Source organism: Hemitrygon akajei, chromosome 14, assembly GCF_048418815.1.
Source record: "Hemitrygon akajei chromosome 14, sHemAka1.3, whole genome shotgun sequence".
NCBI classification, from domain to species: Eukaryota; Metazoa; Chordata; class Chondrichthyes; order Myliobatiformes; family Dasyatidae; genus Hemitrygon; species Hemitrygon akajei.
In genome coordinates this window covers 99,234,186-99,261,357 of record NC_133137.1, presented here as the reverse complement: position 1 = coordinate 99,261,357, position 27,172 = coordinate 99,234,186, and positions in this window count along the sequence as shown.

Sequence of the window (27,172 nt, the reverse complement as noted above, 5' to 3'; positions counted from 1 at the left end):
AAAACTACTGATCTCTCGGGATTCTCATACACAGAGGTCTCTGGAGTTTACAGAGAATGGTGCAAAAAACAAAAAAACATCCTGTGACTGCAGCTCTGTGGACAAAAACACCTTGTTAATGAGAGAGATCAGAGGAGAATGGCTAGGCTTCTCTTTCTCGGTTCAAGCTGAGAGGAAGGTGACAGTAACTCAAATAACCATGTTTTACAACTGTGGTATGCAGCAGAGCATCTCTGAATGCACATCGCATCAAACTTGAAGGAGATGGGTAAACCAGCAAAAGACCATGAATCGGCACTCAACGGCCACTTTATTAGTTGCAAGAGGCACCTAATAAAGTTACCACTGAGTGTGTCTTGGTGGTGTTGACTAGGGGATAACTATTGGTCCAGGCACCAGGGAGAATTTATTGCTCTTCTTTGAAATATGCCATAAGATCTCACACACCTGCTTCAGAGAGATGATAGAGTATCAATTTAATTGCTGACATTAAAGAGGTCCTTTCTGAAAATGTGGCACTCCCGCAGCACAGCAGATGATGAAGATGATCTGAGATGCTCCCATGCCTGTACCGTTCCCAGTGGCTCATTCCAACCTTCAATCCATTAGAGTTACCAGCACCCAAAACAGCATTTAAGTGACATCCTGGAGAACAATTTATTCCAAGAAGCTGAGCCTAAATATGCATCAGTATGCATCTTTATGTACCTGTAACCCCTTTCATGTTCTCATGGTAGACCAAAATGCATCACAGTCAATGAATTGCTTTCAAATAAAAATCAGTGTTTTTTAAGGTAAATACGACAGACAATTTACAAACCAAATGAGCCCAAAAACAATGAGGATCCAAAAAAAAAGCTGAGACTGACTGAAAGCAAATTTGGATTCAGAGTATGGCTGTATCTTTCCAGAAAACAGTCTCTGTACTCGAATAGAGGCCAACTTGTAATTATCAAAATGGCGGACACTATGAACATCTGCTTTTATTGTTGCAATAATTATGCTCTTGGATGGTCTGAAAGATGCAGAGAGGTTACAGATGGACCCTGTGAGAGACGGTGTTGAATTAAAGTCCAATTGAGACAAATATTGCTTTTTTCTTATTCTGTCAGATATTACAATTATATTAAAAATTACAGTGACAAACCAGAACCAATACCCCCAATTGGCATTAATGTATGTACTCAACCTGAAGGCTTGTAAAATAAGATGTAAATGAATTGCTTTCCTAAATAGTCACCACAAGGATGCTGTCATCCATTTTCTAAGCACCATCCAAGGGGAGGGGCAGATAATCTGTCAGAGAGGCCTAGACATTGATGAAGAAAACCAGGCCCATTAATTATCAAGTGTTTGGAGTCAATCCAGGATGGATGATTGAAAGACTGCCTCCATTTGATGCTGAAAGCAGGCCTAATTACAGTCATTTACTTGCTGAAAGGGTCCTTGTAGTTTTGGACATTCATTGAGTTCAGCTGTGCATCCCTGCCCTAAGCCAAAACCAGCAAGGGGAGGAAGCACGCACTCTTGGCACAATGTCACGTCAATGTTGTCTTCACACACAGAAGTGTAAGTGCAGTCAAGAGCATTCTTTATCTCCAGTAGCTTGACTGTGATATTTGGATCTGGAATTCTTCATTATAATGTGTTGTAGACCTGATCTTCACTGGGATGGTTGGCAAGTTTTTTCCTTACATTGATCAGCAGGCTGGAAACAGAAGAATTTGGCCAAGTCAAAGGAAAGTTATCTGACAGTATTCTATATCACAGCCTCAATGGCCCGAGGAGCTCTCGGGATGCTCATGTCGTAGCCTGATTCCACCCAACCTGTTATATGCCATCATCTTGCTCTAGATGAGAGGAGCCCCCAATTCTCCAATGATCCATCCCTCGGATAATATCACACATTAAAGTATAAAGCGCACAAACAGGCTGGGCAAGAATATACCTCCCATGAAAGTTAAATGAGCTGATCAGTTGTATGCTGTGTATTTATTATACAACTGAGAAGCAAACTGAATCTGCTCCAATTTCCCTGTCTTCTCAACAGGTCAACAGCAGATGCCATTTCATTGGCTCTTCACTCTACCCTGGAAAATCTGAACAGCAAAGACAGATAAATCAGAATGCTCTTTATTGACTACAGCTCAGCATTCAATACTAACATCCTCTCAAAATTAATCAATAAGCTTCAAGACCTTGGCCTCAATACCTCCTTGTTCAATTGAATCATCGACTTCCTCACTTGCAGACCCCCATTCTGATTGGCAACAGCATCTCCTCCACAATCTCTATCAGCACAGGAGTGCCACAAGGCTGTGTGCTTAGCCCCCTGCCCTACTTACTATATATTTATGACTCTGAGGATAAGCACAGCTCCAATTCCATTTTTAAGTTTGTTGACGACACCCCTCTCATTGGCCAAATCAAAGGTGGTGACAAATCAGCATATAGGAGGGAGATTGAAAATACGGGTGAGTGCTGCCACAACAACAACCTCTCACTCAATGTCAGCAAGACCAAGGAGATGATTATTGACTTTGAGATGGAAACCAGAGGTCCAAGAGTAGTCCTGATTAGGGAAACTTTGAATTTTGAACTTTGAACTGACAAGTTCCTCTCCTGTTTCCCTGATCCTTCATTCAGCTAACCCTGTCTATTGTGGGATAAAGCACAGTTGTTGCTTCCAGCACAGACTTTTGCATAGGACAGAAACAAATCTGTCTATAATTGCTGTTATAGCTTCAAACTCCATGCAATAAAACCTAGAATCCTATTTGACTGAGCAGCAGAGTGGAACAGTTTAGACACCCTGAATGCAAATGGCCTATGTCCATTCCTGATCATGAGCGCTGTCTGTGTGGAGGTTGCATGTTCTTCATGTGGCTGCGTGATTTTTTTCCGGAAGCTCTGCTTCCCACCAACTTCCCAAAGATATGTGGATTGGTCGGATATTTGGCTCTGTGTATTGCCCCTGGTGAGTAGATATGTGGTAGAATGTGAGAAGAGATGATAGGATTGTGGAGTGAATACAGAGATGGGATCAATGATGAATGGACAGTTGTTGGTCAAAATACTCATGATGGGCTGACGAGCCTATTTTCATGCTCTATGACAACTTGTCATTTTAGACCTGGGCCTCTTTCCCCAAATTCCTCCACAGCACCAAGGTTCCTCTGCTTTGTGTGAGATCACTGCTGTTGTGATTGGAAATACAATGAGTCACACATACTGGCATTGAATTTAATTTCTTCTATCGCTTTCCTATCATCCTATCAATATCTCTCTGCAACATTCTTTGGCTTTCTGAGAAATTATTTTTTTCTTCCTGTTTTGGTGGCAACTTGCTTCTTTTCTCTAAGCTTTTATCCAAGTCATTTACAGACGCAGTAACGAGATGTGTCCTCTGAAATGACCCCTGCTGTGCCATTATCTCAGTTTTGGTGTCCACAGGTCACTGGAAAGGACCTTGCCTTGGACAAAATCCTTAATTTCTTATTTGACTTAATATACAGAGATTCACTTAAAATGGACAGAGCAACATTAAAATGATTAAAAGGGGAAGAAAATCGGGACTTTTTTTAAAACTTGCACATATCACCATGATTTGCATAAATCCTATTTGCATATAATTAGAGGTGGATGTATAATTTGGATTTAAAATTATATACTGTGAGTGAGCTAAAGAGCGGAACTTTAGAAGGAGTGAGTGGAGAGAATCGCGAATCACAGCTGAAGCCAAGGCTGCAGAAGTCCCATCGAGACGGTTGCCATATCAGCGAAACTCCTTTTTCCCCAGCACCTCTTTGCGATAGACCATCACTGCCATCTTGAGATGGGATTAGATCGGGTTCAGTTTGGTTGACAGGGTCATCAGCAGTGGCTGGCTGCCCCCTACTGTCCAGCTAGCACTGCATGCAGTGGCCTGGAGCTGATGTGTAAGATTCATTCAAAGACCATAAAACCATAGTTCAGCACATTGCAGGTACTTCAGCCCATGATGTAATGCCAGCTTTTGAACATACTTTGAGATCCATCTCACCCTTCCCTCCCACATAGCCCTGCATTTTTCTTTTATCCATGTGCCTATATAAGTCTCCTGAATATCCGTCATGAATTCACCTCTATCACTACCCCTGCACCCACTGTGTAAAATACCTACCTCAGTCATCCCCTCTATATGTCCCTCCAGTCACCTTAAAATTATGCCCTCTCATATTAGCCATTGGCATCGTGGGAGAGAGGAGCTGGCTATCCATCCACCTATCATCATCATTATTATGTGCTGTGTTGTATGACGCGGGCGATCACGGGCTCGTGACCATGATTGTTCTTGGCAAACTTTTCTACAGAAGTGGTTTGCCATTGCCTTCTTGTGGGCAGCGTCATTACAAGATGGGTGATGCCAGCCATTATCAATACTCTTTAGGGTCTGCCTGGTGTCAGGGGTTGCATGACCTGGACTTGTGATATGCACCAGCCCCTCATGCGATCATCCAGCACCTACTTCCATACCTTCATGTGACCCCGACTGGTGGGAGGGGAGCCCTAAGCAGGAGCTACACCTTGCCTAATGGTGAACAGCAGCCTAGTGGAGGGAAGGAGCACCTTACACCTCCTTTGGTAGAGATAGGTAGCAGGGTGGAGATAACGTCTCTACCATTCTGCCTCTCATCATTTTATACACCTCTATCAAATCATCACTCATCCTCTTCATTGTTGTCGTGGCTATCCCTCGAGGTCGAGGATGATGGTCTTCGTTCCGTTGCTCTTTCACAGAGCGAAGACGCCTGTGCGTGTATTTGTTTAACGTGTACTTGATGTTGCACTCCAAGAAGCACACGATACTTCACAAATCAACCAACTGACTCCAATGGCATGGAAACCACGACGATGGGAGCTGATGGATTTGTTGCAGCCTTCATCCACCTTCACCGCCGTTGAGTTCAAAGTAATTTCATCCTCTTCACTCTTTAGAGAAAAGACCTTTGGAAGTATGGACTGTGTGGGAGCATCACAAAGCTGGAATGAAGCAACATGTTCAAGAGGTGACCAGAGACAGAGTTGTTATCGTTGTGGCTGTTGAAGTGAACAATTTGGAGAGGAGTCACTGTGGTATAGCTTTAATGCCTGTCCACCTAACCTGGGTGCGAGTTTGGACCGCTCCAAGCGCCAGGCTAATTTGGTGAGAACGAGAACGGCTTCGGGTTGTGTTATCCAGGTGTGTTGCTGAGCCAGGGCCCAGGTCCTAAAGTGAGGCACTATTCAGTGCTGGGACGATTTAAACGAAAGTCCAAGTACGGAGGTGAGGATTGAGCTGATTTCGTTCACACTCTCACGGTGTTCATTCCTCTCTCTGGTGGCTGGTGTCTGCAAGTTACGCTGCCTTCTTGCCCCTCTAATATTAACTTGAAATCGACGCTTGGGCTGCATGGATCTAAGCATTCAATATAGCTCAGAATGCTATCGTTTGCATGAAGTGGGTGTTTTTTTCCTCTTTCTCTGTGCAGAGGATATGGTCTTTCTTTTTTTTAATTGGGTTCTTTGGGTTTCTTCCTTTGTGGCTGCCTGTGAGCAAACAAATCTCAAGGTGTATAATTTATACATTCTTTGATATTAAATGTACTTTGATTTGACTTGACTCAACCTATCTCATAAGACATGCTCGCTAATCTAGGTAGCATCCTGGGAAACCTCCACTGTACCCTCTCTAAAGCTTCTACATCCTTCCTATAATGAGACAACCAGAACTGAACACAATACTCTAGAGAACTGAACTCAATTCCACATCTAACGATGGCCAACATGTTCTCTTAACCACCTATAACTTGTGCAGCCCTATAACTTGGAATTGGACCTCAAGACCCCTCTCCCCTTCCACACTGCTAATTCCTGGCATTGACCTTGTACTGTGTCTTCATGCTTAATCTCTCAAGGTGAATCACTTCACACTTTTCCAGATTGAACCCCACCTGCCACTTATGTCATCTGCAAACTGTTTAGCCCACTCTTCCATTTTCACATCCAAGTCATTTCTAAAAAGCACAAGGAGCAGGGGTCCCAAAACACATCCCTTTGGAGACCACACAGGCAAGTTTCCATAGCTCCGATGCTTCCTGACTGTTTAGGTGAGCCTACCATGGGAAACTTTAACAAACACCTTACTAAAATCCGTATACACACATCCACCCCTCTACCTTCATTCCTTTCTTCATTACTACCTCAAAAAACTCAGTCAGGCTCGGGAGGAATGATCTGCTCCTTACAAAGCCATTTATCCTTAATAAGAGTATACTTCTCCAAATGCTGATAAATCCTGTCCCGAAGAACCCACTCCATGATTTTGCCCACCTCTGATATTTGACTCACTGGTCTATAATTCTCAGTATCATCCCTATTACCTTTTCATGCCACCTCTCTTGACCTCAGAATACCCGAAAACACTTACAGCCTGTAAATACAAAATGAAACGTGATTGCCGCCATAATTTTGGAAATATGACAGGCATCTCCCACTACAATCAGCAACAAGATATTTTGTTCTTTTTGTTAATTGGTGTTTATTCTGCAATAAATATTACAGGATGCTGAAAATCACTCCCCAATTCTTCTTTATTGTGCTAGGGGATCTCTTAGACCATTACACCATAAGACGTGGGAGCATAATTAGGCCATTCGGCCCATCAGGTCTGCTCTGCCATTCCATCATGGCTGATTTATTATCCCTCTCAACCCCATTCTCCTGCCTTCTCCCCAAAACCTTTGATTTCGGACTAATCAAGAACCTGTCAATATCCGCTTTAAATATACCCAATGACTCAGTCTCCAGACTGTCTTTGGCAATGAGTTCCACAGATTCTCCACCCTCAGGCATCCATTCAAGGGGGAAGATGGGAATTCCTTACACATTTCATTTGTAGGATGGCATTTCTGAAGACTGCAGAGATTTCTTGTGCTTAAGTTACCAGAGTAGGACTTGTACCAATGACCTTCCAAAACCTGCCAACTACCCTAACAAACATACTCACCACCCTAAGCATAGCAACACACACATCTTAACTCTACAACAGACTTCTTTTTTGGTGTGAGTTCCTTCTTGTAAAATTAAAGCATAATTTATGTTTCTCTTGTGAATACTGTGTATTTGAAACTATGTGTTTATGATGCTGCTGCAAGATTTCCATTGTAGCTCTGCATTCACGTACTTGTGCATAAAGCATTAAACGTGACCTTGACTTTGATTTTGATAAAGTAAGATCATCGTCCCTCTCCAATTGTAGCGTGGCAAATTCATTGGAGGCGGAGTCCACAAAAATCCATCAGCATTTTTATCTCTCTCTCTTTCCGAATGCCATAGTATTCAGAGGAATATGGTATGCACACTCATGTGCTGGAAAGATGAGCTATGATCTGATGATGATAACTATATTCATGTTCCTCTGCCATTTGTATTCCTCATGTTCTTTTTATTTGACTTTTCTTTGGGCATCAATTTAAAGTTAAAATGAAGTTTGTGATGGGTTGTGGAGCTGGATCAGGAGGATGAGTTCTTGACGTTGGTTACTTTTTCTCTGGTAATGAACTTGTCACGGTGCACAAGCAAAGGAACTGCTGGTGCCGACAGTAACAGGAGAACCTTCTCCTATGTGGGAATTGATGCGATGACCAGGTTCCCCATTTGATTAAAGGACCTGGCTCATCTGATGTCAAAATAAATCCTTGCTCTCTCCTCAGGCACAAAAATATACCTGTGTATATTTGTATACATATATACCTGTGTATAAGTGTGTATACATACTTTGCTCGCTCCTCATGTATGTACACACTTGTGCTCAGTGCTCAGGTGTGTACAGACACTCTGCTCACCTGCTCAGGTGTGTACAGACACTCTGCTCACCTGCTCAGGTGTGTACATACATTCTGCTCACCCAATCAAGTGTGTATTATAGCCATGCTCACTCCTCAAGTGCTCACCTCCTCAGGTGTGTACGCACATCCATGCTCACCTCCTCAGGTGTGTTCACACATCCATGCTCACCTCCTCAGGTGTGTATGCATATCCGTGCTCACCTGCTCAGGTGTGCACACATATCTATGCTCACCTGCTCAGGTGTGTACACATTTCCATGCTCACCTCCTCAGGTGTGTACACACATCCATGCTCACCTCCTCAGGTGTGTATGCATATCCGTACTCACCTCCTCAGGTGTGTACACACATCCATGCTCACCTCCTCAGGTGTGTACACACATCCATGCTCACCTCCTCAGGTGTGTATGCATATCCGTACTCACCTCCTCAGGTGTGTACACATATCCGTGCTCACCTCCTCAGGTGTGTACACACATCCATGCTCACCTCCTCAGGTGTGTACGCATATCCGTACTCACCTCCTCAGGTGTGTACACACATCCGTGCTCACCTCCTCAGGTGTGTATGCATATCCGTGCTCACCTCCTCAGGTGTGTACACACATCCATGCTCACCTCCTCAGGTGTGTATGCATATCCGTACTCACCTCCTCAGGTGTGTACACACATCCGTGCTCACCTCCTCAGGTGTGTATGCATATCCGTACTCACCTGCTCAGGTGTGTACACACATCCGTACTCACCTACTCAGGTGTGCACACATATCTATGCTCACCTGCTCAGGTGTGTACACATGTCCATGCCCAGTGCTCATAACTAATGAATCATCCCTGAAGCATCTTTGCAGAAAGCGCTTCAGCCAATTTGCACAAGGCAAGGTCCTCCAGTCATCAAAGACATTGTCACCAGGGCCCTGGCTGTATCTGATCTCCACAAAGGACTGGCGCAATGGTACAACAATGTTAAGTTTACATTTCGAACTTTAATCTAAAGAAATGCATAGTGGCAATGGGGTGAACCTCTGTGGATCAGGCAATGAGATCCATGATCTGTTCCTGTTATAGAGTATAGAATCATAGAAAAGAGCAGCACAGAACCAAGCCCTTCAGCCCATCTAATCCATGCCAAACTATTTGAACTGCCTAGTCCCATCAACTACAGGTGTACAGGGGAAGCATTCAATGGATGCATCATGTGTCGTTGTCCGGGCACATGCGGTTCATGGGTTCTTGCTCGTCATGTAGAAGATTGAAGCCAGCCATTTTTCATTACATCTTTAGATCTGCTCTGTGATCTTGACTCTCTTGAGGTTGAGTACTGGGATGCAGAAAGCTATGTTAAGGTAGGGCGTAGAAATATTATTTTCACATATTTTTCTTGTAGGTTATGTGTTATTGTAGTATTGATGATTCTGCATTTTTCTAAAAGCTTCTCAATTTTTCTGCAACTGAGACTTGAATCTGGCTGTTTGATAGGTTAATTGTTATCACCGGAATGTGATTATCTCTAGTGTAAGTATGAGACTATCATGACTTTTTTTTAAAATTTCCTTTGTTCATTATTTGATTTTGTAACACTTCATAAAATAACAACAACCACCAAGTGTTAATTCCTCATTCTTGACTTGAAAGAATCTCTGAATCAGTATCAATAGATCTGACACATACAACCACTGAAAAGATGGTGAGGTGTCATCTGGATTTCAGATAGGAAACATCTGTTGCCCCCATGCTCAGGGAAAGAGATGCTGGAGACAGTGTGGGAGAGAACAGAGCTGGGTTCTGTGCTGGATTTGGGGCTAGCCCCTCCTGTCAGTGCCGCCCTCCGGTGCTCGCTCAGTGGAAGACAAGCTGAAATGCGTTGGTCCGTGGATGCACTGGCACAAAGAGGACTGCTGTGTGCTTGTCCTTGCAGAAACGTGTTGTCCAGGACAACATCCCATGCACTATAAATCTACAGGCTATGACACCCATGGACTTGCACCTTTTTTTGTGATTGTATGGGTTTTGCTGTGTGCGTTGTGTGATTGTTGGTACTGTCTTTTGGCCCTGGAGGAACGCTGTTTCATTTGGCTGTATTCATAAGTATGGTTGAATGACAATTAAACTTGAACTCAATCTTGAACTTGAACTTCAACTAACACAGACAAATCAGGTGACTGGGTACCATCCTGAGTGTCAGCCAGCCAGCACTGAAATGTCAGCAATGGCCAGTAAGAAGGCTTTGTAATCTCTGGACCACAGACTCCACACCAATTTGCAAATCTCTTCTGAATGTGATAGGTCCATAGCCTTGGGCTTCCAATCCAGAGGACGGGGCCCATGGTCTGAGAACATGCTGAAATCTTCTCACATCAGCTGGGAAAATTTGAATTCAGTTAATTAAATGACAATTAATCAAATCTGGAACAAAAGCCATTTTTTGTTATTCTAACGATGAAACTACCAGATTGTCATATAAACCCATCTGTTTCATTAATTTCCTTTAGGGAAGGAAATCTGTCATCCTTACCTGGTCTGCCATTTACGTGACTCCACACCACATCAATGTGGTCTTTCCTTAGTTCTTCTCTGAAGTATATAAGCAGACAGTTTAAAGGCTAATAGCAATGGCCCATTAGTAATGTGAAGTTTTTAGTTGGAGGTAATTCTGCTGTGTTTAATCTGTCACCTCATCCCCCTTGTTACCCTTACCTACTGTTATCCTCATTATAGGAATATCGATTTGGGAAGTGACTGGCAGAGATCCCTGATGACATTGACCCTTTTAATAGGGGAGCTGGTGGGGTCTGAGCATCAGTCTCAAAGTTCAAAGTTCAAAGTAAGTTTATTATTAAAGTACTATGCTTCCCAGCAAACCAACTATTAACCCCAGCCTAATTACAGGACAATTTACAATGACCAATTAACCTACTGACCGGCATGTTTTTGGAATGTGGGAGGAAGCTGGATCACCCGGCAGAAGCCCACGTATTTTCTGCAGGCATTCACAGTCCAACAAAGAAACACAATAGAATCACTGAAAATCTCCAGTTTTTTCAGAGCACATAAAAGTTGTGTACCCATAAGTACCCTCGTTTTTTCAAGAAACACTGGCCTCGCTCATTTGCTGCCAGATTTGCCACTTACAGGAATTTCATGTGGAGTAGGGTTGGTAGCCTCTTGATCCTGGTACTCAGTTGGCAGGCTACAGGTCAGGAGTTCAAATCCCACTATGCCTAATAATGGGCTTAACATCAAAACTGTCATGGACCTAATTGGTACCCATCTATCTGATCCAATCTGATTTGCATTCAAATCCAACCCCGATTTTAACTCTTCTTCCGCTGGCAGGAAATTCAGAGTGAAAATAGAACAGGTCTTGTGTACCTTGTCCTCTGCTAACAAGGGAAACAAAGAAAGGAAAAGGACAAACTGAAAGTAGGCAGGAAAGTCTGAGAGAAGAGGGACAAAGGTGGAAAAAGAGGCAGAAAAAAGAGGGAAAGAAGAAAAAATGGAGAGAAAGAAAGAGAAAGAGAGAGGGAAGAAAAGACACATCCTCAGCACATCCTTTGATGTGTTGGATGTTAATGCAAATGACACATTTTTGGTGTACAGTACTGTGCAAAAGTCTTAGGTAAATATATACAGCTAGGGTGCCTATGCCTTTTGCACAGTATTGTTTTTGTCAACGTGGAGTGAAGAGCAAGTTTGGAAATCTGGTGGGAGCAAAGTATGCTAGGAATAGCAAGGGTGGAGTACCACGGGTGCAGTATGGAATATGTCGTAGAGAAGGGGTGAAATTGGTGGGGCGGGGGTGGTGGCATGGGTGTAGACACATCCAGCCCTGAGACACCAAGCAGGGTCGCTTGATTCCAAACAATTGGTTTATTGATCAATACAGAATATCTCTCTTGTGCTTCCCAGCCCCCTTCCCACTCTCAGTCCACAACAGAGACACATATCAGAATCAGGTTTATCATCACTCACATATGTCATGAAATTTGAGGGGTTTTTTGGAGTCAGCAGTACACTACAGTACTGTGCAACAGTCAGGGCTGTGTGTATAGTACGTGCCTGAGACTTTTGCACAATACTGTGCATGTGATAAACACGTATTATATGAATCTGAATCAGAACATGAGGAAGAACACACTTGGACTCTCTTTTCTTGTATGCCTCAGTTAGAAACCCATCCACCAGTCCCCACATCACACCAATTCTGCTAAAGCCCGGTGTTGCTGGCAGCTTCGTCCTGGTGCCAACAGGGAATCATTCGGTTGATTCAGCATCTCAGGATGCTCCAGTTTCCTCCCACATTCCAAAGGCGTACCGGTTACGGTTAGCGACTTATAGGCATACTATGTTGGCACCAGAAGCATGGGATTTCAGCGGTCTGCCTTTAGCATATCCTTGGATTGTGTTGGTCGTTGATTGGAATGACACACTTCATTGAATGTTTCAATGCACGTGACTCAACTTTGTAGTTCATCTTTAAAGTACCCTTTTGCCAATTATCCACTAAGCAGCCCACCAAGATATTTCTGTAATGTATCAATCTATTTCATTTAGAACAATGAACCACCCCACCCCGCCAGCACTACGTTGTGCACATATACGCCGCTGTCTACGCATTGGCATTGTTTTCTCTCTCTCTCTCTCATTCTCACTGCAATGTGAATACACCAGTTAAAGCCATCTCCTGTGTGTGTGCTTATATTTAATTGGTTATATAGTTGTGTGCAGACACAACAAATTGGCAACAAGTATCAACTGAATGTCAGAAAATATCACAAACTGCACCGACGATTACAGGATGAAACAGTGAGAGTTAAACAGCAGGAGAATGCCTTCACAGACACTGACAACGGAATGCACGAGTAACAGTGAAAGACGTGCCGAATTTAAAGCGAAAATAATGTGGCAATGGCTTCAGTCAGGAAAGTTGACAAATTTGATAGCGCTAATGAAGGCTGAGAGTTGTATATCGAGTGGTTTGAGCTGTATTATAATGCGAACAACGTGGAGGAGCAAAATAAAACAACCTGCACTTCTTAGTTTAATGTTCCCAAGAACATATAGACTCTTACACAAGCTAGTAACCCCTGCAAAGCCAGCAAGCAAGACGTTCCACGAAATTTTACTAAATCACTTGAGGCCTAAATCACCGGTAATAGCTGAGAGATTTAGATTTACAAAAGGAACTAGTCAAAAGATGAAAGCCTTTCTGAATTCATTGCACAACAGTGCAAATTGTTCCGGTACTGTGACTTTACAGATGGATTTTCTGGTGCATTAAGGGACAGGCTTGTATGTGGCATGCTTAGTCAAAGCACTCAGAAGAGGCTACCATCCGAAAGGGACCTAACCTTAGAACCGCATTGACTAGAACTACAGCAGAACTGCAGAAAAAGAGGTTAGAACGTGAAATGCACAAAATGTCCCTGAATGGTGCAAAAAGCCAACAATGTTATCGATGTGGCAAATCCTTCCATGATGCAAGTGACTGTTGGTTCAAAGGAAAAGTCTGCAGAAAGTGTCACAGACAAGGTCACAGAGACAAAATGTGCAGGCAGACAAAAAGCACAACCAGGTAAAAATTCTCAAACACAAACCTAAGCAAATGCATAAAGTTACCAAATGGGCAACAGAATCAGACAGCATAGAGTCTGACAAAGGTGGAGTGTAAAACTGCCTAGTATAACTGAAGCAGATCACAAAATCATCTGGATCACAATAGAAGTGCCTGGTGTAAAACTGAAAATAGAGCTGGATACAGGGTCAACTATGTCCGTAATTCCAGAGGCTGAGGACAACAGACTGTTTTCTAAGATACCATTAAAAAAGACCTCAGTGAGGCTAAGGACTTACAAAGGTGAAAACGTGTCTCCCAAGGGTAAAATGAAAGTAAATGTGATGTATGGAAGCCAAACAGAACAATTAAAGCTTTATGTATTGGTATGTGGAGGGCCAGCACATTTTGTATGTGAATGGTTGAAAAATATCCAACTAGACTGGCATTCAATCAAAGCTCTCAGTGCGACATCAACAGGCAACAGCAGCCCCATCGTTAGCACTAACCAGAGACTGACACAGCTGCTTAATGCTAATGAGAAGGTGTTTGAGAAAGGGATTGATAAAATCAAAGGCATGAAGCCAGAATTGAACCGGATGAAGCAGACACACCAAGATTCCATAGAGTGCATCCTGTGCCTTGTGCACTACGGCCTAAAGTGCCTGATGAACTGCAGAGTTTGGAGGCATCTGGAATTCTCTTCAAGGTTGAGTGGGGCTATTGGGTGAAGCCCATTGTCCCAGTGATTAGGAAAGGGAGGGCCAGAGCTCCTCACATATTTGGGGATTTCAAAGTGAGCACTAACCTTGCTGCATACTGTGCAGTATCCCTGCCACAAATAGAAGACATTTTTACACCCTTGGCAGGTGGGGAAAGGTTTTCAACGATTGACTTGTCACAAGTCTATCTGCAAATGGAGACTGAGGAGCCGAACAGGAAGTTCCTCATAATCAACACTCACGAGAGACTATTCCAGTATAATCATCTTGTCTTTGGCATCACAACAGCTCCAGCAATTTGGCAAAGAGCAACGGACCAAGTGCTCCAAGACATCCCAGGAACACAAAGTTACCTTGATGACATCTTCATGACTGGCAAGAATGATGACGAGCCCCTCCAGAACCTTTGTAAGGTGCTGGCTGGTTGAGTGAGTCTGGTCTATGTGCAAAGTCAGAAATGTGAGTTTATCAAGAATGAAATCTCATATTGTGGACAAGTCAGTGACAAGCATGGCTTACAGAAATCACAAGAGAAGATTGAAGCCATGCTACAGGCACCCAAAGTGGAAAATATGTCACAGCTGAGGTCATACTTCAGCCTTGTAAACTACTGTACTACCACCAGTTTATCCCAAACATTGCTACGGTGTTGCACCCATTGAACACACTGTTACAGACAGGAGCAAAGTGGGAATGGTCAGAAAGACATGAAAGAGCATTCAAGAATAACATCAGATGAACTACTCACCAATTATGACCCATCCCTGCCCATCAGATGGGCATGTGGTGCATCCCCTTATGGCATTGGAGACATTTGGTCACATATTATGAAAATTAGATCTCGATGCCCGATTGCATTTGTTTCAAGATCAGTGACAAGTGCAAAACGCAACTATGCACAGATCGACAGAGAGACCCTTAGTCTAGTATGGGGAATACAGAAGTTCCACCACTACCTCTGCAGACAAAAGTTTACACTAGTGACAGATCACCAGCCCCTTGTATCCAATTTTAAACCCACGAGGGGAATTACAGTGACTTCTTTTAACCCAGTTAAAACATTGGACACTGTTCCTAGGAGCCCACTCTTATGATATAGAGTTCAAAGGTATCAAACAACACAGCAACACTGATGGCTTGTCACATCTTCCACTACTGGCAACTGAAGAAGAAAAGTCTTCATACTGTGACCCAGCAGAAGTGTTCCACACAGCATTGGTGGGCCAGTTACCGGTAACAAATTCCAAAATACAACAGGAAACAAGGAATGACCCAGCATTGCCAAAAGTCTCTGAAATCACCGTGCAAGGATGGTCAGCTCATGGCAACCCTGCGTTTCCGAAGTTCTTAGTGAGACAAGACCAAATGTCAGGATGTCAAAGAATGCTGATGTGTGGATCTCGTGCTGTGGTTCCCTCTAAACTGCACCAGAGTGTTAGAGAATCTGCATGAAGGACACCAGGGTGGCCAGTGCTATCATGTTTGCTGTTGTGTACTGGGGCAGCAGGCTGAGGGTAGCAGACACCAACAGAATCAACAAACTCATTCGTAAGGCCAGTGATGTTGTGGGGGTGGAACTGGACTCTCTGACGGTGGTGTCTGAAAAGAGGATGCTGTCCAAGTTGCATGCCATCTTGGACAATGACTCCCATCCACTCCATAATGTACTGGTTAGGCACAGGAGTACATTCAGCCAGAGACTCATTCCACCGAGATATAACACTGAGTGTCATAGGAAGTCATTCCTACCTGTGGCCATCAAACTTTACAACTCCTCCCTCGGAGTGTCAGACACCCTGAGCCAGTAGGCTGGTCCTGGACTTATTTCCACTTGGCATGATTTACTTATTATTATTTAATTATTTATGGTTTTATATTGCTATATTTCTACACTTTTCTTGGTTGGTGCGACTGTAACGAAACCCAGTTTCTCTCGGGATCGATAAAGTATGTCTGTCTGTCTGTGTGGTGACTGGGAATAGATAAACAGATTGAAGACTTGGCCAAAAGCTGTTCACGATGCCAAAAAGTTCAACATGCACCCCCACAGGCACCATTACACCCATGTGGCCATCTTCACCATGGCAAAGAGTATATATTAAACAGACTCCATGTTTCTGATTGCTGTGGATGCTCATTCAAAGTAACCTGAGGTTATACCACCTCAGCAAAGACTGTCTCCACTCTGAGGACCCTCTTCACCAGAAATGGCTTACCAGAATAAATTGTGAGTGACAACGGACCACAATACACATCAGAAGAATTCTGATTCTTCTTGAAGAAAAATGACATCAAACATTTCAAGTCAGCTCCTTACCATCCAGCAACAAATTAGTTAGCTGAAAGGTTTATCCAAACCTTCAAGATGTCCATTGAAGAGATGGATAAGGGGGACATTTCTCTACAGCACAAGGTGGACAATTTTCTTTCAGTGCATCAGAGTTCTGTTCACGTGATGACAAGCCAAATACCTGCAAAGCTGTTCAGGAACAGGAAGCTGAGATCTCGCATAGACCTCCAGAAATCAGATCTACGGAAGGGAGTGCAGAATAAGCAGTTCAGCCAGTTGCCAAGTGAAGCAGCAAGGAGCTTCGAGGTTGGACAGGAAATCCTAGTGCTTGATTACCGAGAAGACAAGCGGACACTCAGTAGGATGGCTACAAGAACGGAGCACTGATGGATGTTGGAGATCAGACCAGATACTGGATGCTTGACTGAAGTACACACCTGAGTCAACTGCACCCAATAAGGTGGACACATTACCGTCACTGGACTTACCTCTCAGTGACGATATCACTGACAGCAACATGACACTGGAAACCAAGTACGTTGACTTAGGCAAGACATCTTCCAAACCTGATGCCACTCCACAGGTCCAGAGGTGATATCCTGAAAGAAACAGAGCACCACCCAAAAGACTGAACTTTTAGAACTGTAAAGTTAATTATGGACTATTATTGTGAAAGCTTGTTTATTTGGAATAGGGTTTATGAAAGGGAAATTGAATGTTTTCTACATATACAGATTTATGTTGGATTAATCTAAAAGGGGAGGAAGTGAAATGTGTGGATCTATTTCTTTTAGAAAAATGACCCCACCCCCCCTCCTTACCACTACATATTGTTCTGTTGTCTATGCATGCGCACTGTTCTCTCACTCTCTCTCTCGCGCTACAATGTGAGTACACCAATTAAAGCCGCCTCTCATCTGTGTGCTTTTATTTAATTGATATGTAGTTGTGTACAGACACAATTTCTGCATCCCAGAGCTCAGTGTTCCCTCATCATTTAATTGAAGGGTTATGGGCAGAAAAGGTGGAAGAGGATGGAACTGATTGGGTAGATTTTTCAAATGTACAGTGAATTATGGTCTCCTGTGTCATACCATTTTATGCATCCCTGTATATTTGGCACACATTATGAAAGATGCTGTCTTGCTTGTTTAATCCTTGGACTGCATTGGTCATTGATGCAAACTGCATGCCTGACTGTATGTTTCGATAATGTATGTTTCGTCGATGCAAACTGTATGACTGACTGTATGTCACTTGCATGCCTACAAGTGAAACTGTCACCAGAAACCCCATCCAATACCATCTTAGTGTGTCTGGGGGAATTTGCTTTTGGATGAAGCTGTGCGAGACATTTTCTCATATCCTGATTATCGATTTGCAGATTCTCTTTCCAGCTTTTATTCATCAGCTCTAGAAAAACCAATGTGAGAACCTCACTGGCAAAATATTTCCAAACTGGCTCACTGACTCTGCAAGTACCCAAGCTGCGGTGTGATTTTAATTCAATCCTGTGAAAGATTGAGAAATTAGATTCGGAGTTTGGAAAGCCATGGTTCCTCTTCAATATTAATTGCCTTACAAGTTGGAACTGGAGTTGGGATTCATGATTTATGAATGGCAGAGTGTGTCACAGCAAAAAACAAATGAAAGGAGCTTAAGTGAATCTCAAATATTGTTCACTGACATCAAAGGCTGGAGATTCAATCACTGACTTGTATCTCTTCCAGCCATTTTATACATTATAAGGTAACGTGATAAATAAAATACAGTATATTAGGTTGGATTTATCAGTTGCCAGCCATTGCTTATAGAAGAGTGTCTTTCTTCTGAATCAGAAGATACTGAATCCAGCTCCCTCCAGCAGGAGGTACAGGAGCCTAAAGACACACACTCACCATTTTAGGAACAGCTTCTTCCGTTTCCACCATCAGATTTCTGAAAAGACATGTACTCATGAACACTACCTCACTAATTTTTTCTCTCTTTGCACTATTTACTTAATTTAACTTTACGTACTCATTGTAATTTTGTTTTTTTTATTATGTATTGCATTGTACTGCAGCCACAAAACAACACATTTCATGACATATGCCAATGATATTAAACCTGATTCTGAATCTCCAGAGATTTTGGCACCTAATCTGGGCCAAGACTTGGTGTAAACCTGAGGCAACACTATCCTGCCTTTTGAATCAGATATTAAGCTGAGTCCCACCCACTACGCAAAGGAGAACAGGAAAGTTCTTCCTGGTGACCCCACCAATGTTCATCCCTAACCAAGTCGTGGGAATCCCTAACCATTCTTTAAGAAAGGAGGAAGGCAGCAGAAAAGAAATTATAGACCACTTAGCCTGATCTCAGTAGATATTGGAGTTAATTGTTAAGGACAAGGTAATGGAGTACTTGGTGACACATGACAAGATAGTACAAAGTCAGCATGGTTTCCTTCAGGGAAAGTCCTGTCTGAGGAACCTGTTCGAATTCTTTGAAAAAATTACAAGTAGGATAGATAAAGGGAATGCAATGGATGTTGTATATTTGGACTTTCAGAAGGCCTTTGACAAGGTACCACACATGAAGCTGCTTACAAGGTTAAGAGTCCATGGAATTACAGGAATGTTACTAACATGGTTAGAGCATTGGCTGATTGGTAGGAGGCAGTGAGTGGGAATAAAAGGATTCTTTTCTGGTTGGCTGCCAGTGACTAGTGGTGTTCCACAGGTGTTGGTGTTGGGACCACTTCTTTTTATGCTGTGTATAAATAATTTAGATGATGGACTAGATGGCTTTGTTGCCAAGTTCGCAGATGATATGAAGATTGGTGGAGGGGCAGTTAGTGTTGTGGAAACAGGTAGACTGCAGAAGGACTTACACAGATTAGGAGAATGGGCAAGAAAGTGGCAAATGAAATACAATGTTGGAAAATGCACGGTCATGCACTTGGGTAGTAGAAATAAATGTGCAGACTATTTGCTTAACAGGAAAAGGTCCAGGAATCTGAGATGCAGAGGGACTTTGGAGTCCTTGAGCAGAACATCCTGAAGGTTAACTTGCAGGTCGAGTCGGTGGTGAGGAAGGCAAATGCCACGTTTGCATTCATTTCAAGAGCTGTGGAATACAAGAGTAAGATGTAATGCTGAGGCTTTATATGCACTGGTGAGGCCTCACCTTGAGTACTGTGAACAGTTTTGGGCCCCTCATCTTAGAAAAGATGTGCTGGCATTGGAGACTGTCCAGAGGAGGTTCACAAGGATGATTCCAGGAATGAAAGGGTTATCATACAAGGAAAGTTTGATGGCTCTGGGTCTGTACTTGCTAGAATTCAGAAGGATGAGAGGGGATCTCATTGAAACCTTTCGAATATTGAAAGTCCTAGACAGAGTAGATGTGGAAAGGATGTTTCCCATGGTGGGAGAATCTGGGACAAGAGGACACAGCCTCAGGATAGAGCGGCCCCCTTTCAAAACAGAGGTGCAGAGAAATTTCTTTAGCCAAAGGGTGGTGAATTTGTGGAATTTGTTGCCACATGCAGCTGTGGAGACCTGGTCATTGGGTGTTTTAAGGCAGAGATTGATAGAGTCTTGATTGGACATGGCATCAAAGGTTATGGGGAGAAGGCCAGGAAATGGGATTGAGGAGGAGAAATAAAAAGGATCGGTCATGATTGAATGGTAGAGCAGACTCAATGGGCCGAATGGCCTAATTCTGCTCCTATGTCTTATGGTCTAATTTTCGAAATAAAAATGAATTGTTCAGCCCATTACTATTTCTGAGAACTTGCTGAGCATTTATCTGCATTTGTGTCTGAATTCCAGGAGCAATTGCACTCCAAAAGGATGTAATTTTCTTTGGGATCTAGCAGGGACAATATATGAACTACACAAATGCACATCTAAGGATCTTTCAGTATGTAATGAATTGAGTCAAGTTAGAATGTGCAATGCATTTTTGCATCAATTTCTGACAGAAATAGAATGTGAACAAAACTTGGAGATGTAGGATATGGATTATCACTGGGGGTGTAGGGTATGGATTATCACTGGGGGTGCAGGATATGGATTATCACTGGGGTGTAGGATATGGATTATCACTGAGGGTGTAGGGTGTGGATTATCACTGGGGGTGTAGGGTGTGGATTATCACTGGGGGTGCAGGATATGGATTATCACTGGGGGTGAGGGGTATGGATTATCACTGGGGTTGTAGGATATGGATTATCACTGGGGGTGAGGGGTATGAATTATCACTGGGGGTGTAGGATATGGATTATCACTGGGGGTGTAGGATATGGATTATCACTGGGGGTGAGGGGTGTGGATTATCACTGGGGGTGTAAGGTATGGATTATCACTGAGGGTGTAGGATATGGATTATCACTGGGGGTGAGGGGTGTGGATTATCACTGGGGATGTAGGATATGGATTATGACTGGGGGTGAGGGGTATGGATTATCACTGGGGGTGAGGGGTGTGGATTATCACTGGAGGTGAGGGGTATGGATTATCACTGGGGGTGTGGTATGGATTATCATTGGGGGTGAGGGGTATGGATTATCACTGGGGGTGTAAGGTATGGATTATCACTGGGGGTGAGGGGTGTGGATTATCACTGGGGGTGTAGGATATGGATTATGACTGGGGGTGAGGGGTGTGGATTATCACTGGGGGTGAGGGGTATGAATTATCACTGGGGGTGAGGGGTATGGATTATCACTGGGGTAAGTGGTATGGATTATCACTGGGGATGAGTGGTATGGATTATCATTGGGAGTGAGGGGTGTGGATTATCACTGGGGGTGAGGGGTGTGGATTATCACTGGGGGTGTAAGGTATGGATTATCACTGGGGGTAAGTGGTATGGATTATCGTTGGGGGTGAGGGGTATGGATTATCACTGGGGGTGTAGGATATGGATTATGACTGGGGGTGAGGGGTGTGGATTATCACTGGGGTTGAGGGGTATGGATTATCACTGGGGGTGAGGGGTGTGGATTATCACTGGGGTTGAGGGGTATGGATTATCACTGGGGGTGAGGGGTGTGGATTATCACTGGGGGTGAGGGGTGTGGATTATCACTGGGGTGTAAGGTATGGATTATCATAGGGGGTGAGGGGTATGGATTATCACTGGGGGTGTAGGATGTGGATTATCACTGGGGGTGTAGGGTATGGATTATCTCTGGGGGTGAGGGGTATGGATTATCACTGGGGGTAAGTGGTATGGATTATCGCTTCAATCCACTGTGCACATAGAGCTGCAGTCCACTTTATGGTGAACCAGCCCTGATGTCTCCTGGCAGCAGCTGCTGGTGGAGATGACTCCCCTTTCATTTTCTGCAACAGCACCCCCAGTCCCCCCGTGCAGAGCACCTTCCTGACTGACACCCCACCCACCCATCAACTTCCTGACATGCCCCCTCTATCCACACCTTCCTGCCACCACTTCCCTACTGTTATTCCGCACCTCAGAAAGTTGGCATCCATCATTAAGTAGCACTCAGGGCATGCCCTCTGTTCCATATACACACACCCACACATATCCTTATGTAATTTATAGTTTTGTGATTATACTTGCACTGCTGTGCTGCTGCAAAACGTCAAATTTCACGACCTAAGCCAGTGATATTAAACCTGATTAAATATGACTACTGCTGGGCTCCGGGGGAAATCCTGGCACCAAGACCCTTCCAATTGCCACACTTCCCTTCAGCCTAGCCACCTGCCATAACAAAGGACCTACCTGATATTGACCACAGTCCGTGTGCTGACATAACTTTGCCCAGCCCTCGGATCTTGTCGTGTTGGATTGCAAGCTGTGATGGCCAAACCTTCTGCATAAGAGAAGCAAAATGGAGTTTACTGAACCCCTTTACCCCTTCTCTACCTCTTGGTAAGAACATTGTTAAACTTATCCCTTAAGCTTAACATGGCAACTTCTGTGGGCAGTTCCTAGTACATCCCCAGACCGCGTTGGTCGATGACACAAACGTTGTATTTCATTGTATGTCTCAATGTTTTGATGTGCATGTGACAAATAAAGCTAATCTTTAATAACTGAACCTCCAGTGCCCTCCTGGGTAAGGAATTGCAAAGACTCAAAGATGATGGAATTTCTTCTCATCTCTACCATGGATGGATGACTCCTTCTATTGAGTCTGTGACCATTGAGTCTGGACACACCAGCTGTGGGAAGCATCACCCCCACATCATCCTGGCAAACATCATGAGCCTGTCTAGTTGACTTCCATGAGCACTACTGTAAGGCATGGGGTTCAAATTGTCATAAATTGTGGTGATTATTACCTGTAATTGTCAAGCAGACCTTCAGAGACTTCGGAGTGGCCTAGGATAGCACCTACAAACCCAAGGATATCTTTATCATATCTCCCCCTTGTTTTAGCCATCCCCCCCACATCCTTTCTCTTCTCCTTGCCTGTCCTTCACCTCCCTTGCCCCCTCCTTCCATTTCTCCCATGGTCCACTCTTCCTTCCCTTCAGATTCCTTCTTTTTCAGCATTTCACCTCTTCCACCTATTACCTCCCAGCTTCCTACTTCATCTTTCATTTCCTGCTCACCCACCTTCCCTCTCACCTGGTCTCATCCGTCACCTGCCAGCTTGTGCTGCTTCCCCTCCCTCCACCTTCTTATTATGGTTTCTTCTGCCTTCCTTTCCAGTCCTGATGAAGAGTCTCGGCTCGATATATTGATTGCTTATTCCTCTCCGTAGGTGCTGCCTGACCTGCTGAGTTCCTCATCACTTTATATGGTGAGGAACTCAGCTTAAGATTTTCAGCACCTGCAGAATCTCCTTGTTTTATTGGGAGCCTGCTGGACAGATGGAAATGGTCAAGAGATGACAGATGCCGGAATCTGGAGCAACTAACTATCTGCTGGAGGAACTCAATGGGCCAAACACCCTGTGTAGAGGAAAGGAACTGCTGACATTTCAGGTCCACACCCTGTATCGGGAGTGAGACAGAAGACTGGTACATGGAGGAGACAAGAGCAGTAGTTCAACAGTTCAAAGTTGAAAGTAAATCTGTTATCAAAGTACGTACTGTATATGTCACCATATACAATTCTGAGATTCATTTTCTTGTGGGCATTTAAAGTAGGTTAAAAAAAAGTACAATAGGATCAATAAACAAGTCCGGCTGGTGGCAGAGTGACATCAGCGCTGGACTCCGGAGCGAAGGTTCCTGAGTTCGAACCCAGTCAGGCTGCTCCTGGGCATGCTTTCCATCCGTGCCGGGTTGAGTGTCGAGCTCGCAACTCGGCCTCGTAAAAAACACTGCGCTGTGAGAAGGACCTGGGGGACCACTCACAGAATCCTTCCTCCAAGACAACCACTTGGAAAAAACATGGTCGCCGAGGCTCTGACAGAGTGTGGCACACAAAACAAAACAAGCAAAGATGAACAAACAACTAATGTGCAAAAGAAGACAAAATCTGCAAGTACTAAAATAAATAAATAATATTGAGAACTTGAGTTGCAGAAACCTTGAAAGTGAGTCTGTCGGCTGTAGAACCAGTTCAGTGTAGATGTGAGCGAAGCTATCCAACATGGTTCAGGAACCTATTGGTTGAAGGGTAATAACTATTCTTGAACCTGGTGGTGTGGGACCTAAGGCTCCTTTACCTCCTTTTCAATGGAGGAAGTGAGAAAAGAGCATGGCCTGGATGGTGTAGGGTGCTTTATGACGGATGCTGCATTCTTGAAGCAGTGCTCCATATATATATGCTCAATATTGGAGAGGGATTTTCCTATGACAGACTGGGCCATATCCAATACATTTTCCAGGCTTCTCCATTCACGGGTACTGGTGTTTCTACATCAGGCTGTGATGCAACCAGTCTCTGCTGTGCATCTGTAGAATCAATATCAATCAATATCACATTTTGGGGAAAGTCCATTTTCAGTGGTGTAGTGCTGAAATCAAGTTACCCCTAACTACGGTAGTGTATCAGTTAGTGCGACAATATTACAGCTCAGAATGTTGTAGTTCGTATTTGTATTTGTATTTTTTTATCTCTTACATCCAATGAAGTAAAAATCTTCATGTTGCATCTCTATCACAATGTATAAAGCAACAGAGAGGGGAAATGTGGGAGGATATTGCCCAAACACAATAATTGTATACATAACACTGGACAACAAAGATTTTGCTTCCTGAATACCTTTAGGTGTATCTTATGAATTTTGGGCTACTGATCATGAAAATCACTGTGAAATTTCCCTATCACGCACCATTTTTTGAAATCACTTATGTCTATTATTTCAATTCATAATTCAAGTCAATTAAAATATTGCCTACAATGTAAGCTGGAAAGTTTCCTACCTTGTCCAGGCATGCTTGAGCATGCTTAGGCGGCGCGGCTGCTTTATGGCAGGACAGGTTTTAGTAATAATTATTGGGTTCAGGACTGTAAGGATGGAATTTTCTATCACCAGGCACAAAAATTTCTATGAAGGATTTTGATATTTGAGACAGATGCTTCCCAGAATAACTGATGGCTTGATTAAGGAAAGCATTTTTGTTGGTCCACAAATCAAACAGGTCAACAATGACAGGCAATTTGATGAATTTCTAGTGGGACCGGAGAAAATCACATGGAAGGCATTCAAGGAAGTTATTGAAATTTTTTCGGCATCTACAGAGCACCAAACTACATGCAGCTGGATGAAAGCAGACTTCAAGCATATAAAACCATGAAATGCAACACGTCACTAAACATTCATTTTCTGCATTCCCATTTAGACTTCTTCCCTGAAAATCTTGCTGCTGTTAGTGATAAGCATGGTGAAAGCTTTCACCAGGACATTGCAGTCATGGAGAAAAGATACCAGGGCAACTGGAATCCATCAATGCTGGCTAATTATTGGTGAACACTTAAGCGAGAAACCTCAGACACTGAGTACAAATAAAAATCATTAACAAAATATTTTAACTTAGTCGAACTATTGCAAAGCATCAGAACCATTATGCAATTAAACACATTATATTCAATAAAAGTTAATTTGTTGTTTCCCCAAATTCCTACATGATACAAGTAGTCTGAAATTATATTTGTGTTCATCTTCAAGCAGTCTATCATAGACAAAAAATTGTGATTGAGGATAGTAGAGTTCCCATACCAGGCGATGACACAGCCAGGCAGGATGTTCTCAATGGTGCCCCTGTAGAAAGTCCTGAGGACTTTGGGATTCATGCCAAACTTTGTCAGCCATCTGAGGTGAAAGAAGTGTTGTTGAGCTTTTTTTCACCACATTGCTGCTAGGTACTGGAGGATCATCAGGGACTCCAGCCAGCCCAACCACAAACTGCTTCAGCTGCTACCGTCTGGCAAATGATACCGTAGCATTAAGGCCAGGACCAGCAGGGACAGCTTCTTTCACCAGATCTGTATTACTTCGTTTTCACCGCTGGTAAAAACACTTTGAAGAAAGGGGGTGTTACGAAAGTGCCACAACTCTGAGGGGCCGAAGGGTACAAAGTAGCCCCCTCCTTTTTGAGAATCGCAAGATCGCTATTAATGCAGGTCAGGGGACCCAGGAAATGAGAGAGAGACGTTTGGAATGTCCTGGCCCCTCAGCGATACAAAGCCACGGGAAATGGGCATTGTCTCTTGGAGACGGAATTGTGTATTGAGTACTGTACTATTCATTGAAGCCCTCAGGGAATGACCAGAGTGGGCTGGTTGAGGGATTGCATCATCCCAACCTGATTGACATCTGAGACCCCGTGAGTAAGGATAAAAGAGGGTCTGGGGAACAACCCCTTTAGACGTGGTAAAAATACACAAAAATAATATCAATGCAAACATACAGATACTATACGTCGTCAATACTAGATCTAAAAGCGCGGGTATAATAATAATCAATAAGAAATAGCTCTATCATTGTTTAGGGGATAATGTATTGTCCGATGGAAATATAAAAGTCACTTTAGTTCATTCAGGCTGCAGCCTTTGGTTGGAGTCAAAAGACAGATTTTTAGACTTGCCAGCTTTTCCTTTTTATGATGTCGACCCTTCCAGAGTTCCGTTGGTGTTGGTTTCTCCTTTTAGCTAAAGCCATTCTTCCGTGGTAAGGCCCACCAATTCCAAGGCAAATGGAAAAGGACGCACGCGGGCCCCCCCACCGGCTGTCGCTATTAAACGCCGTCACGGGATTTCTAGCGTTTCTCCTGGTGCGTCTAAAGGGGTTGTTCCCCAGACCCTCTTTTATCCTTACTCACGGGGTCTCAGATGTCAATCAGGTTGGGATGATGCAATCCCTCAACCAGCCCACTCTGGTCATTCCCTGAGGGCTTCAATGAATAGTACAGTACTCAATACACAATTCTGTCTCCAAGAGACAATGGCCGGTATCCATGGCTTTGTATCGCGGAGGCCAGGACACATTCCAAACATCTCTCTCTCATTTCCTGGGTCCCCTGACCTGAATTAATAGCGAACTTGCGATTCTCAAAAAGGAGGGGGCTACTTTGTACCCTTCGGCCCCTCAGAGTTGTGGCACTTTCGTAACAATATCGTGACCTGGTTTCTCCAAAAGGAGACCAATCCTGACACCACATGCCAGACAAGAATGGCTGACTGTCTGGTGCGACACGCTAAAAAAATAATAATCTTATACACCTCGATCGGGTCAACTCTCATCCTCCTTCGCTCCAAGGAGAAAAAGCTGAGTTCACTCAACCTGTCTTCAGAAGGCACACCCCCAGTCCAGGCAACATC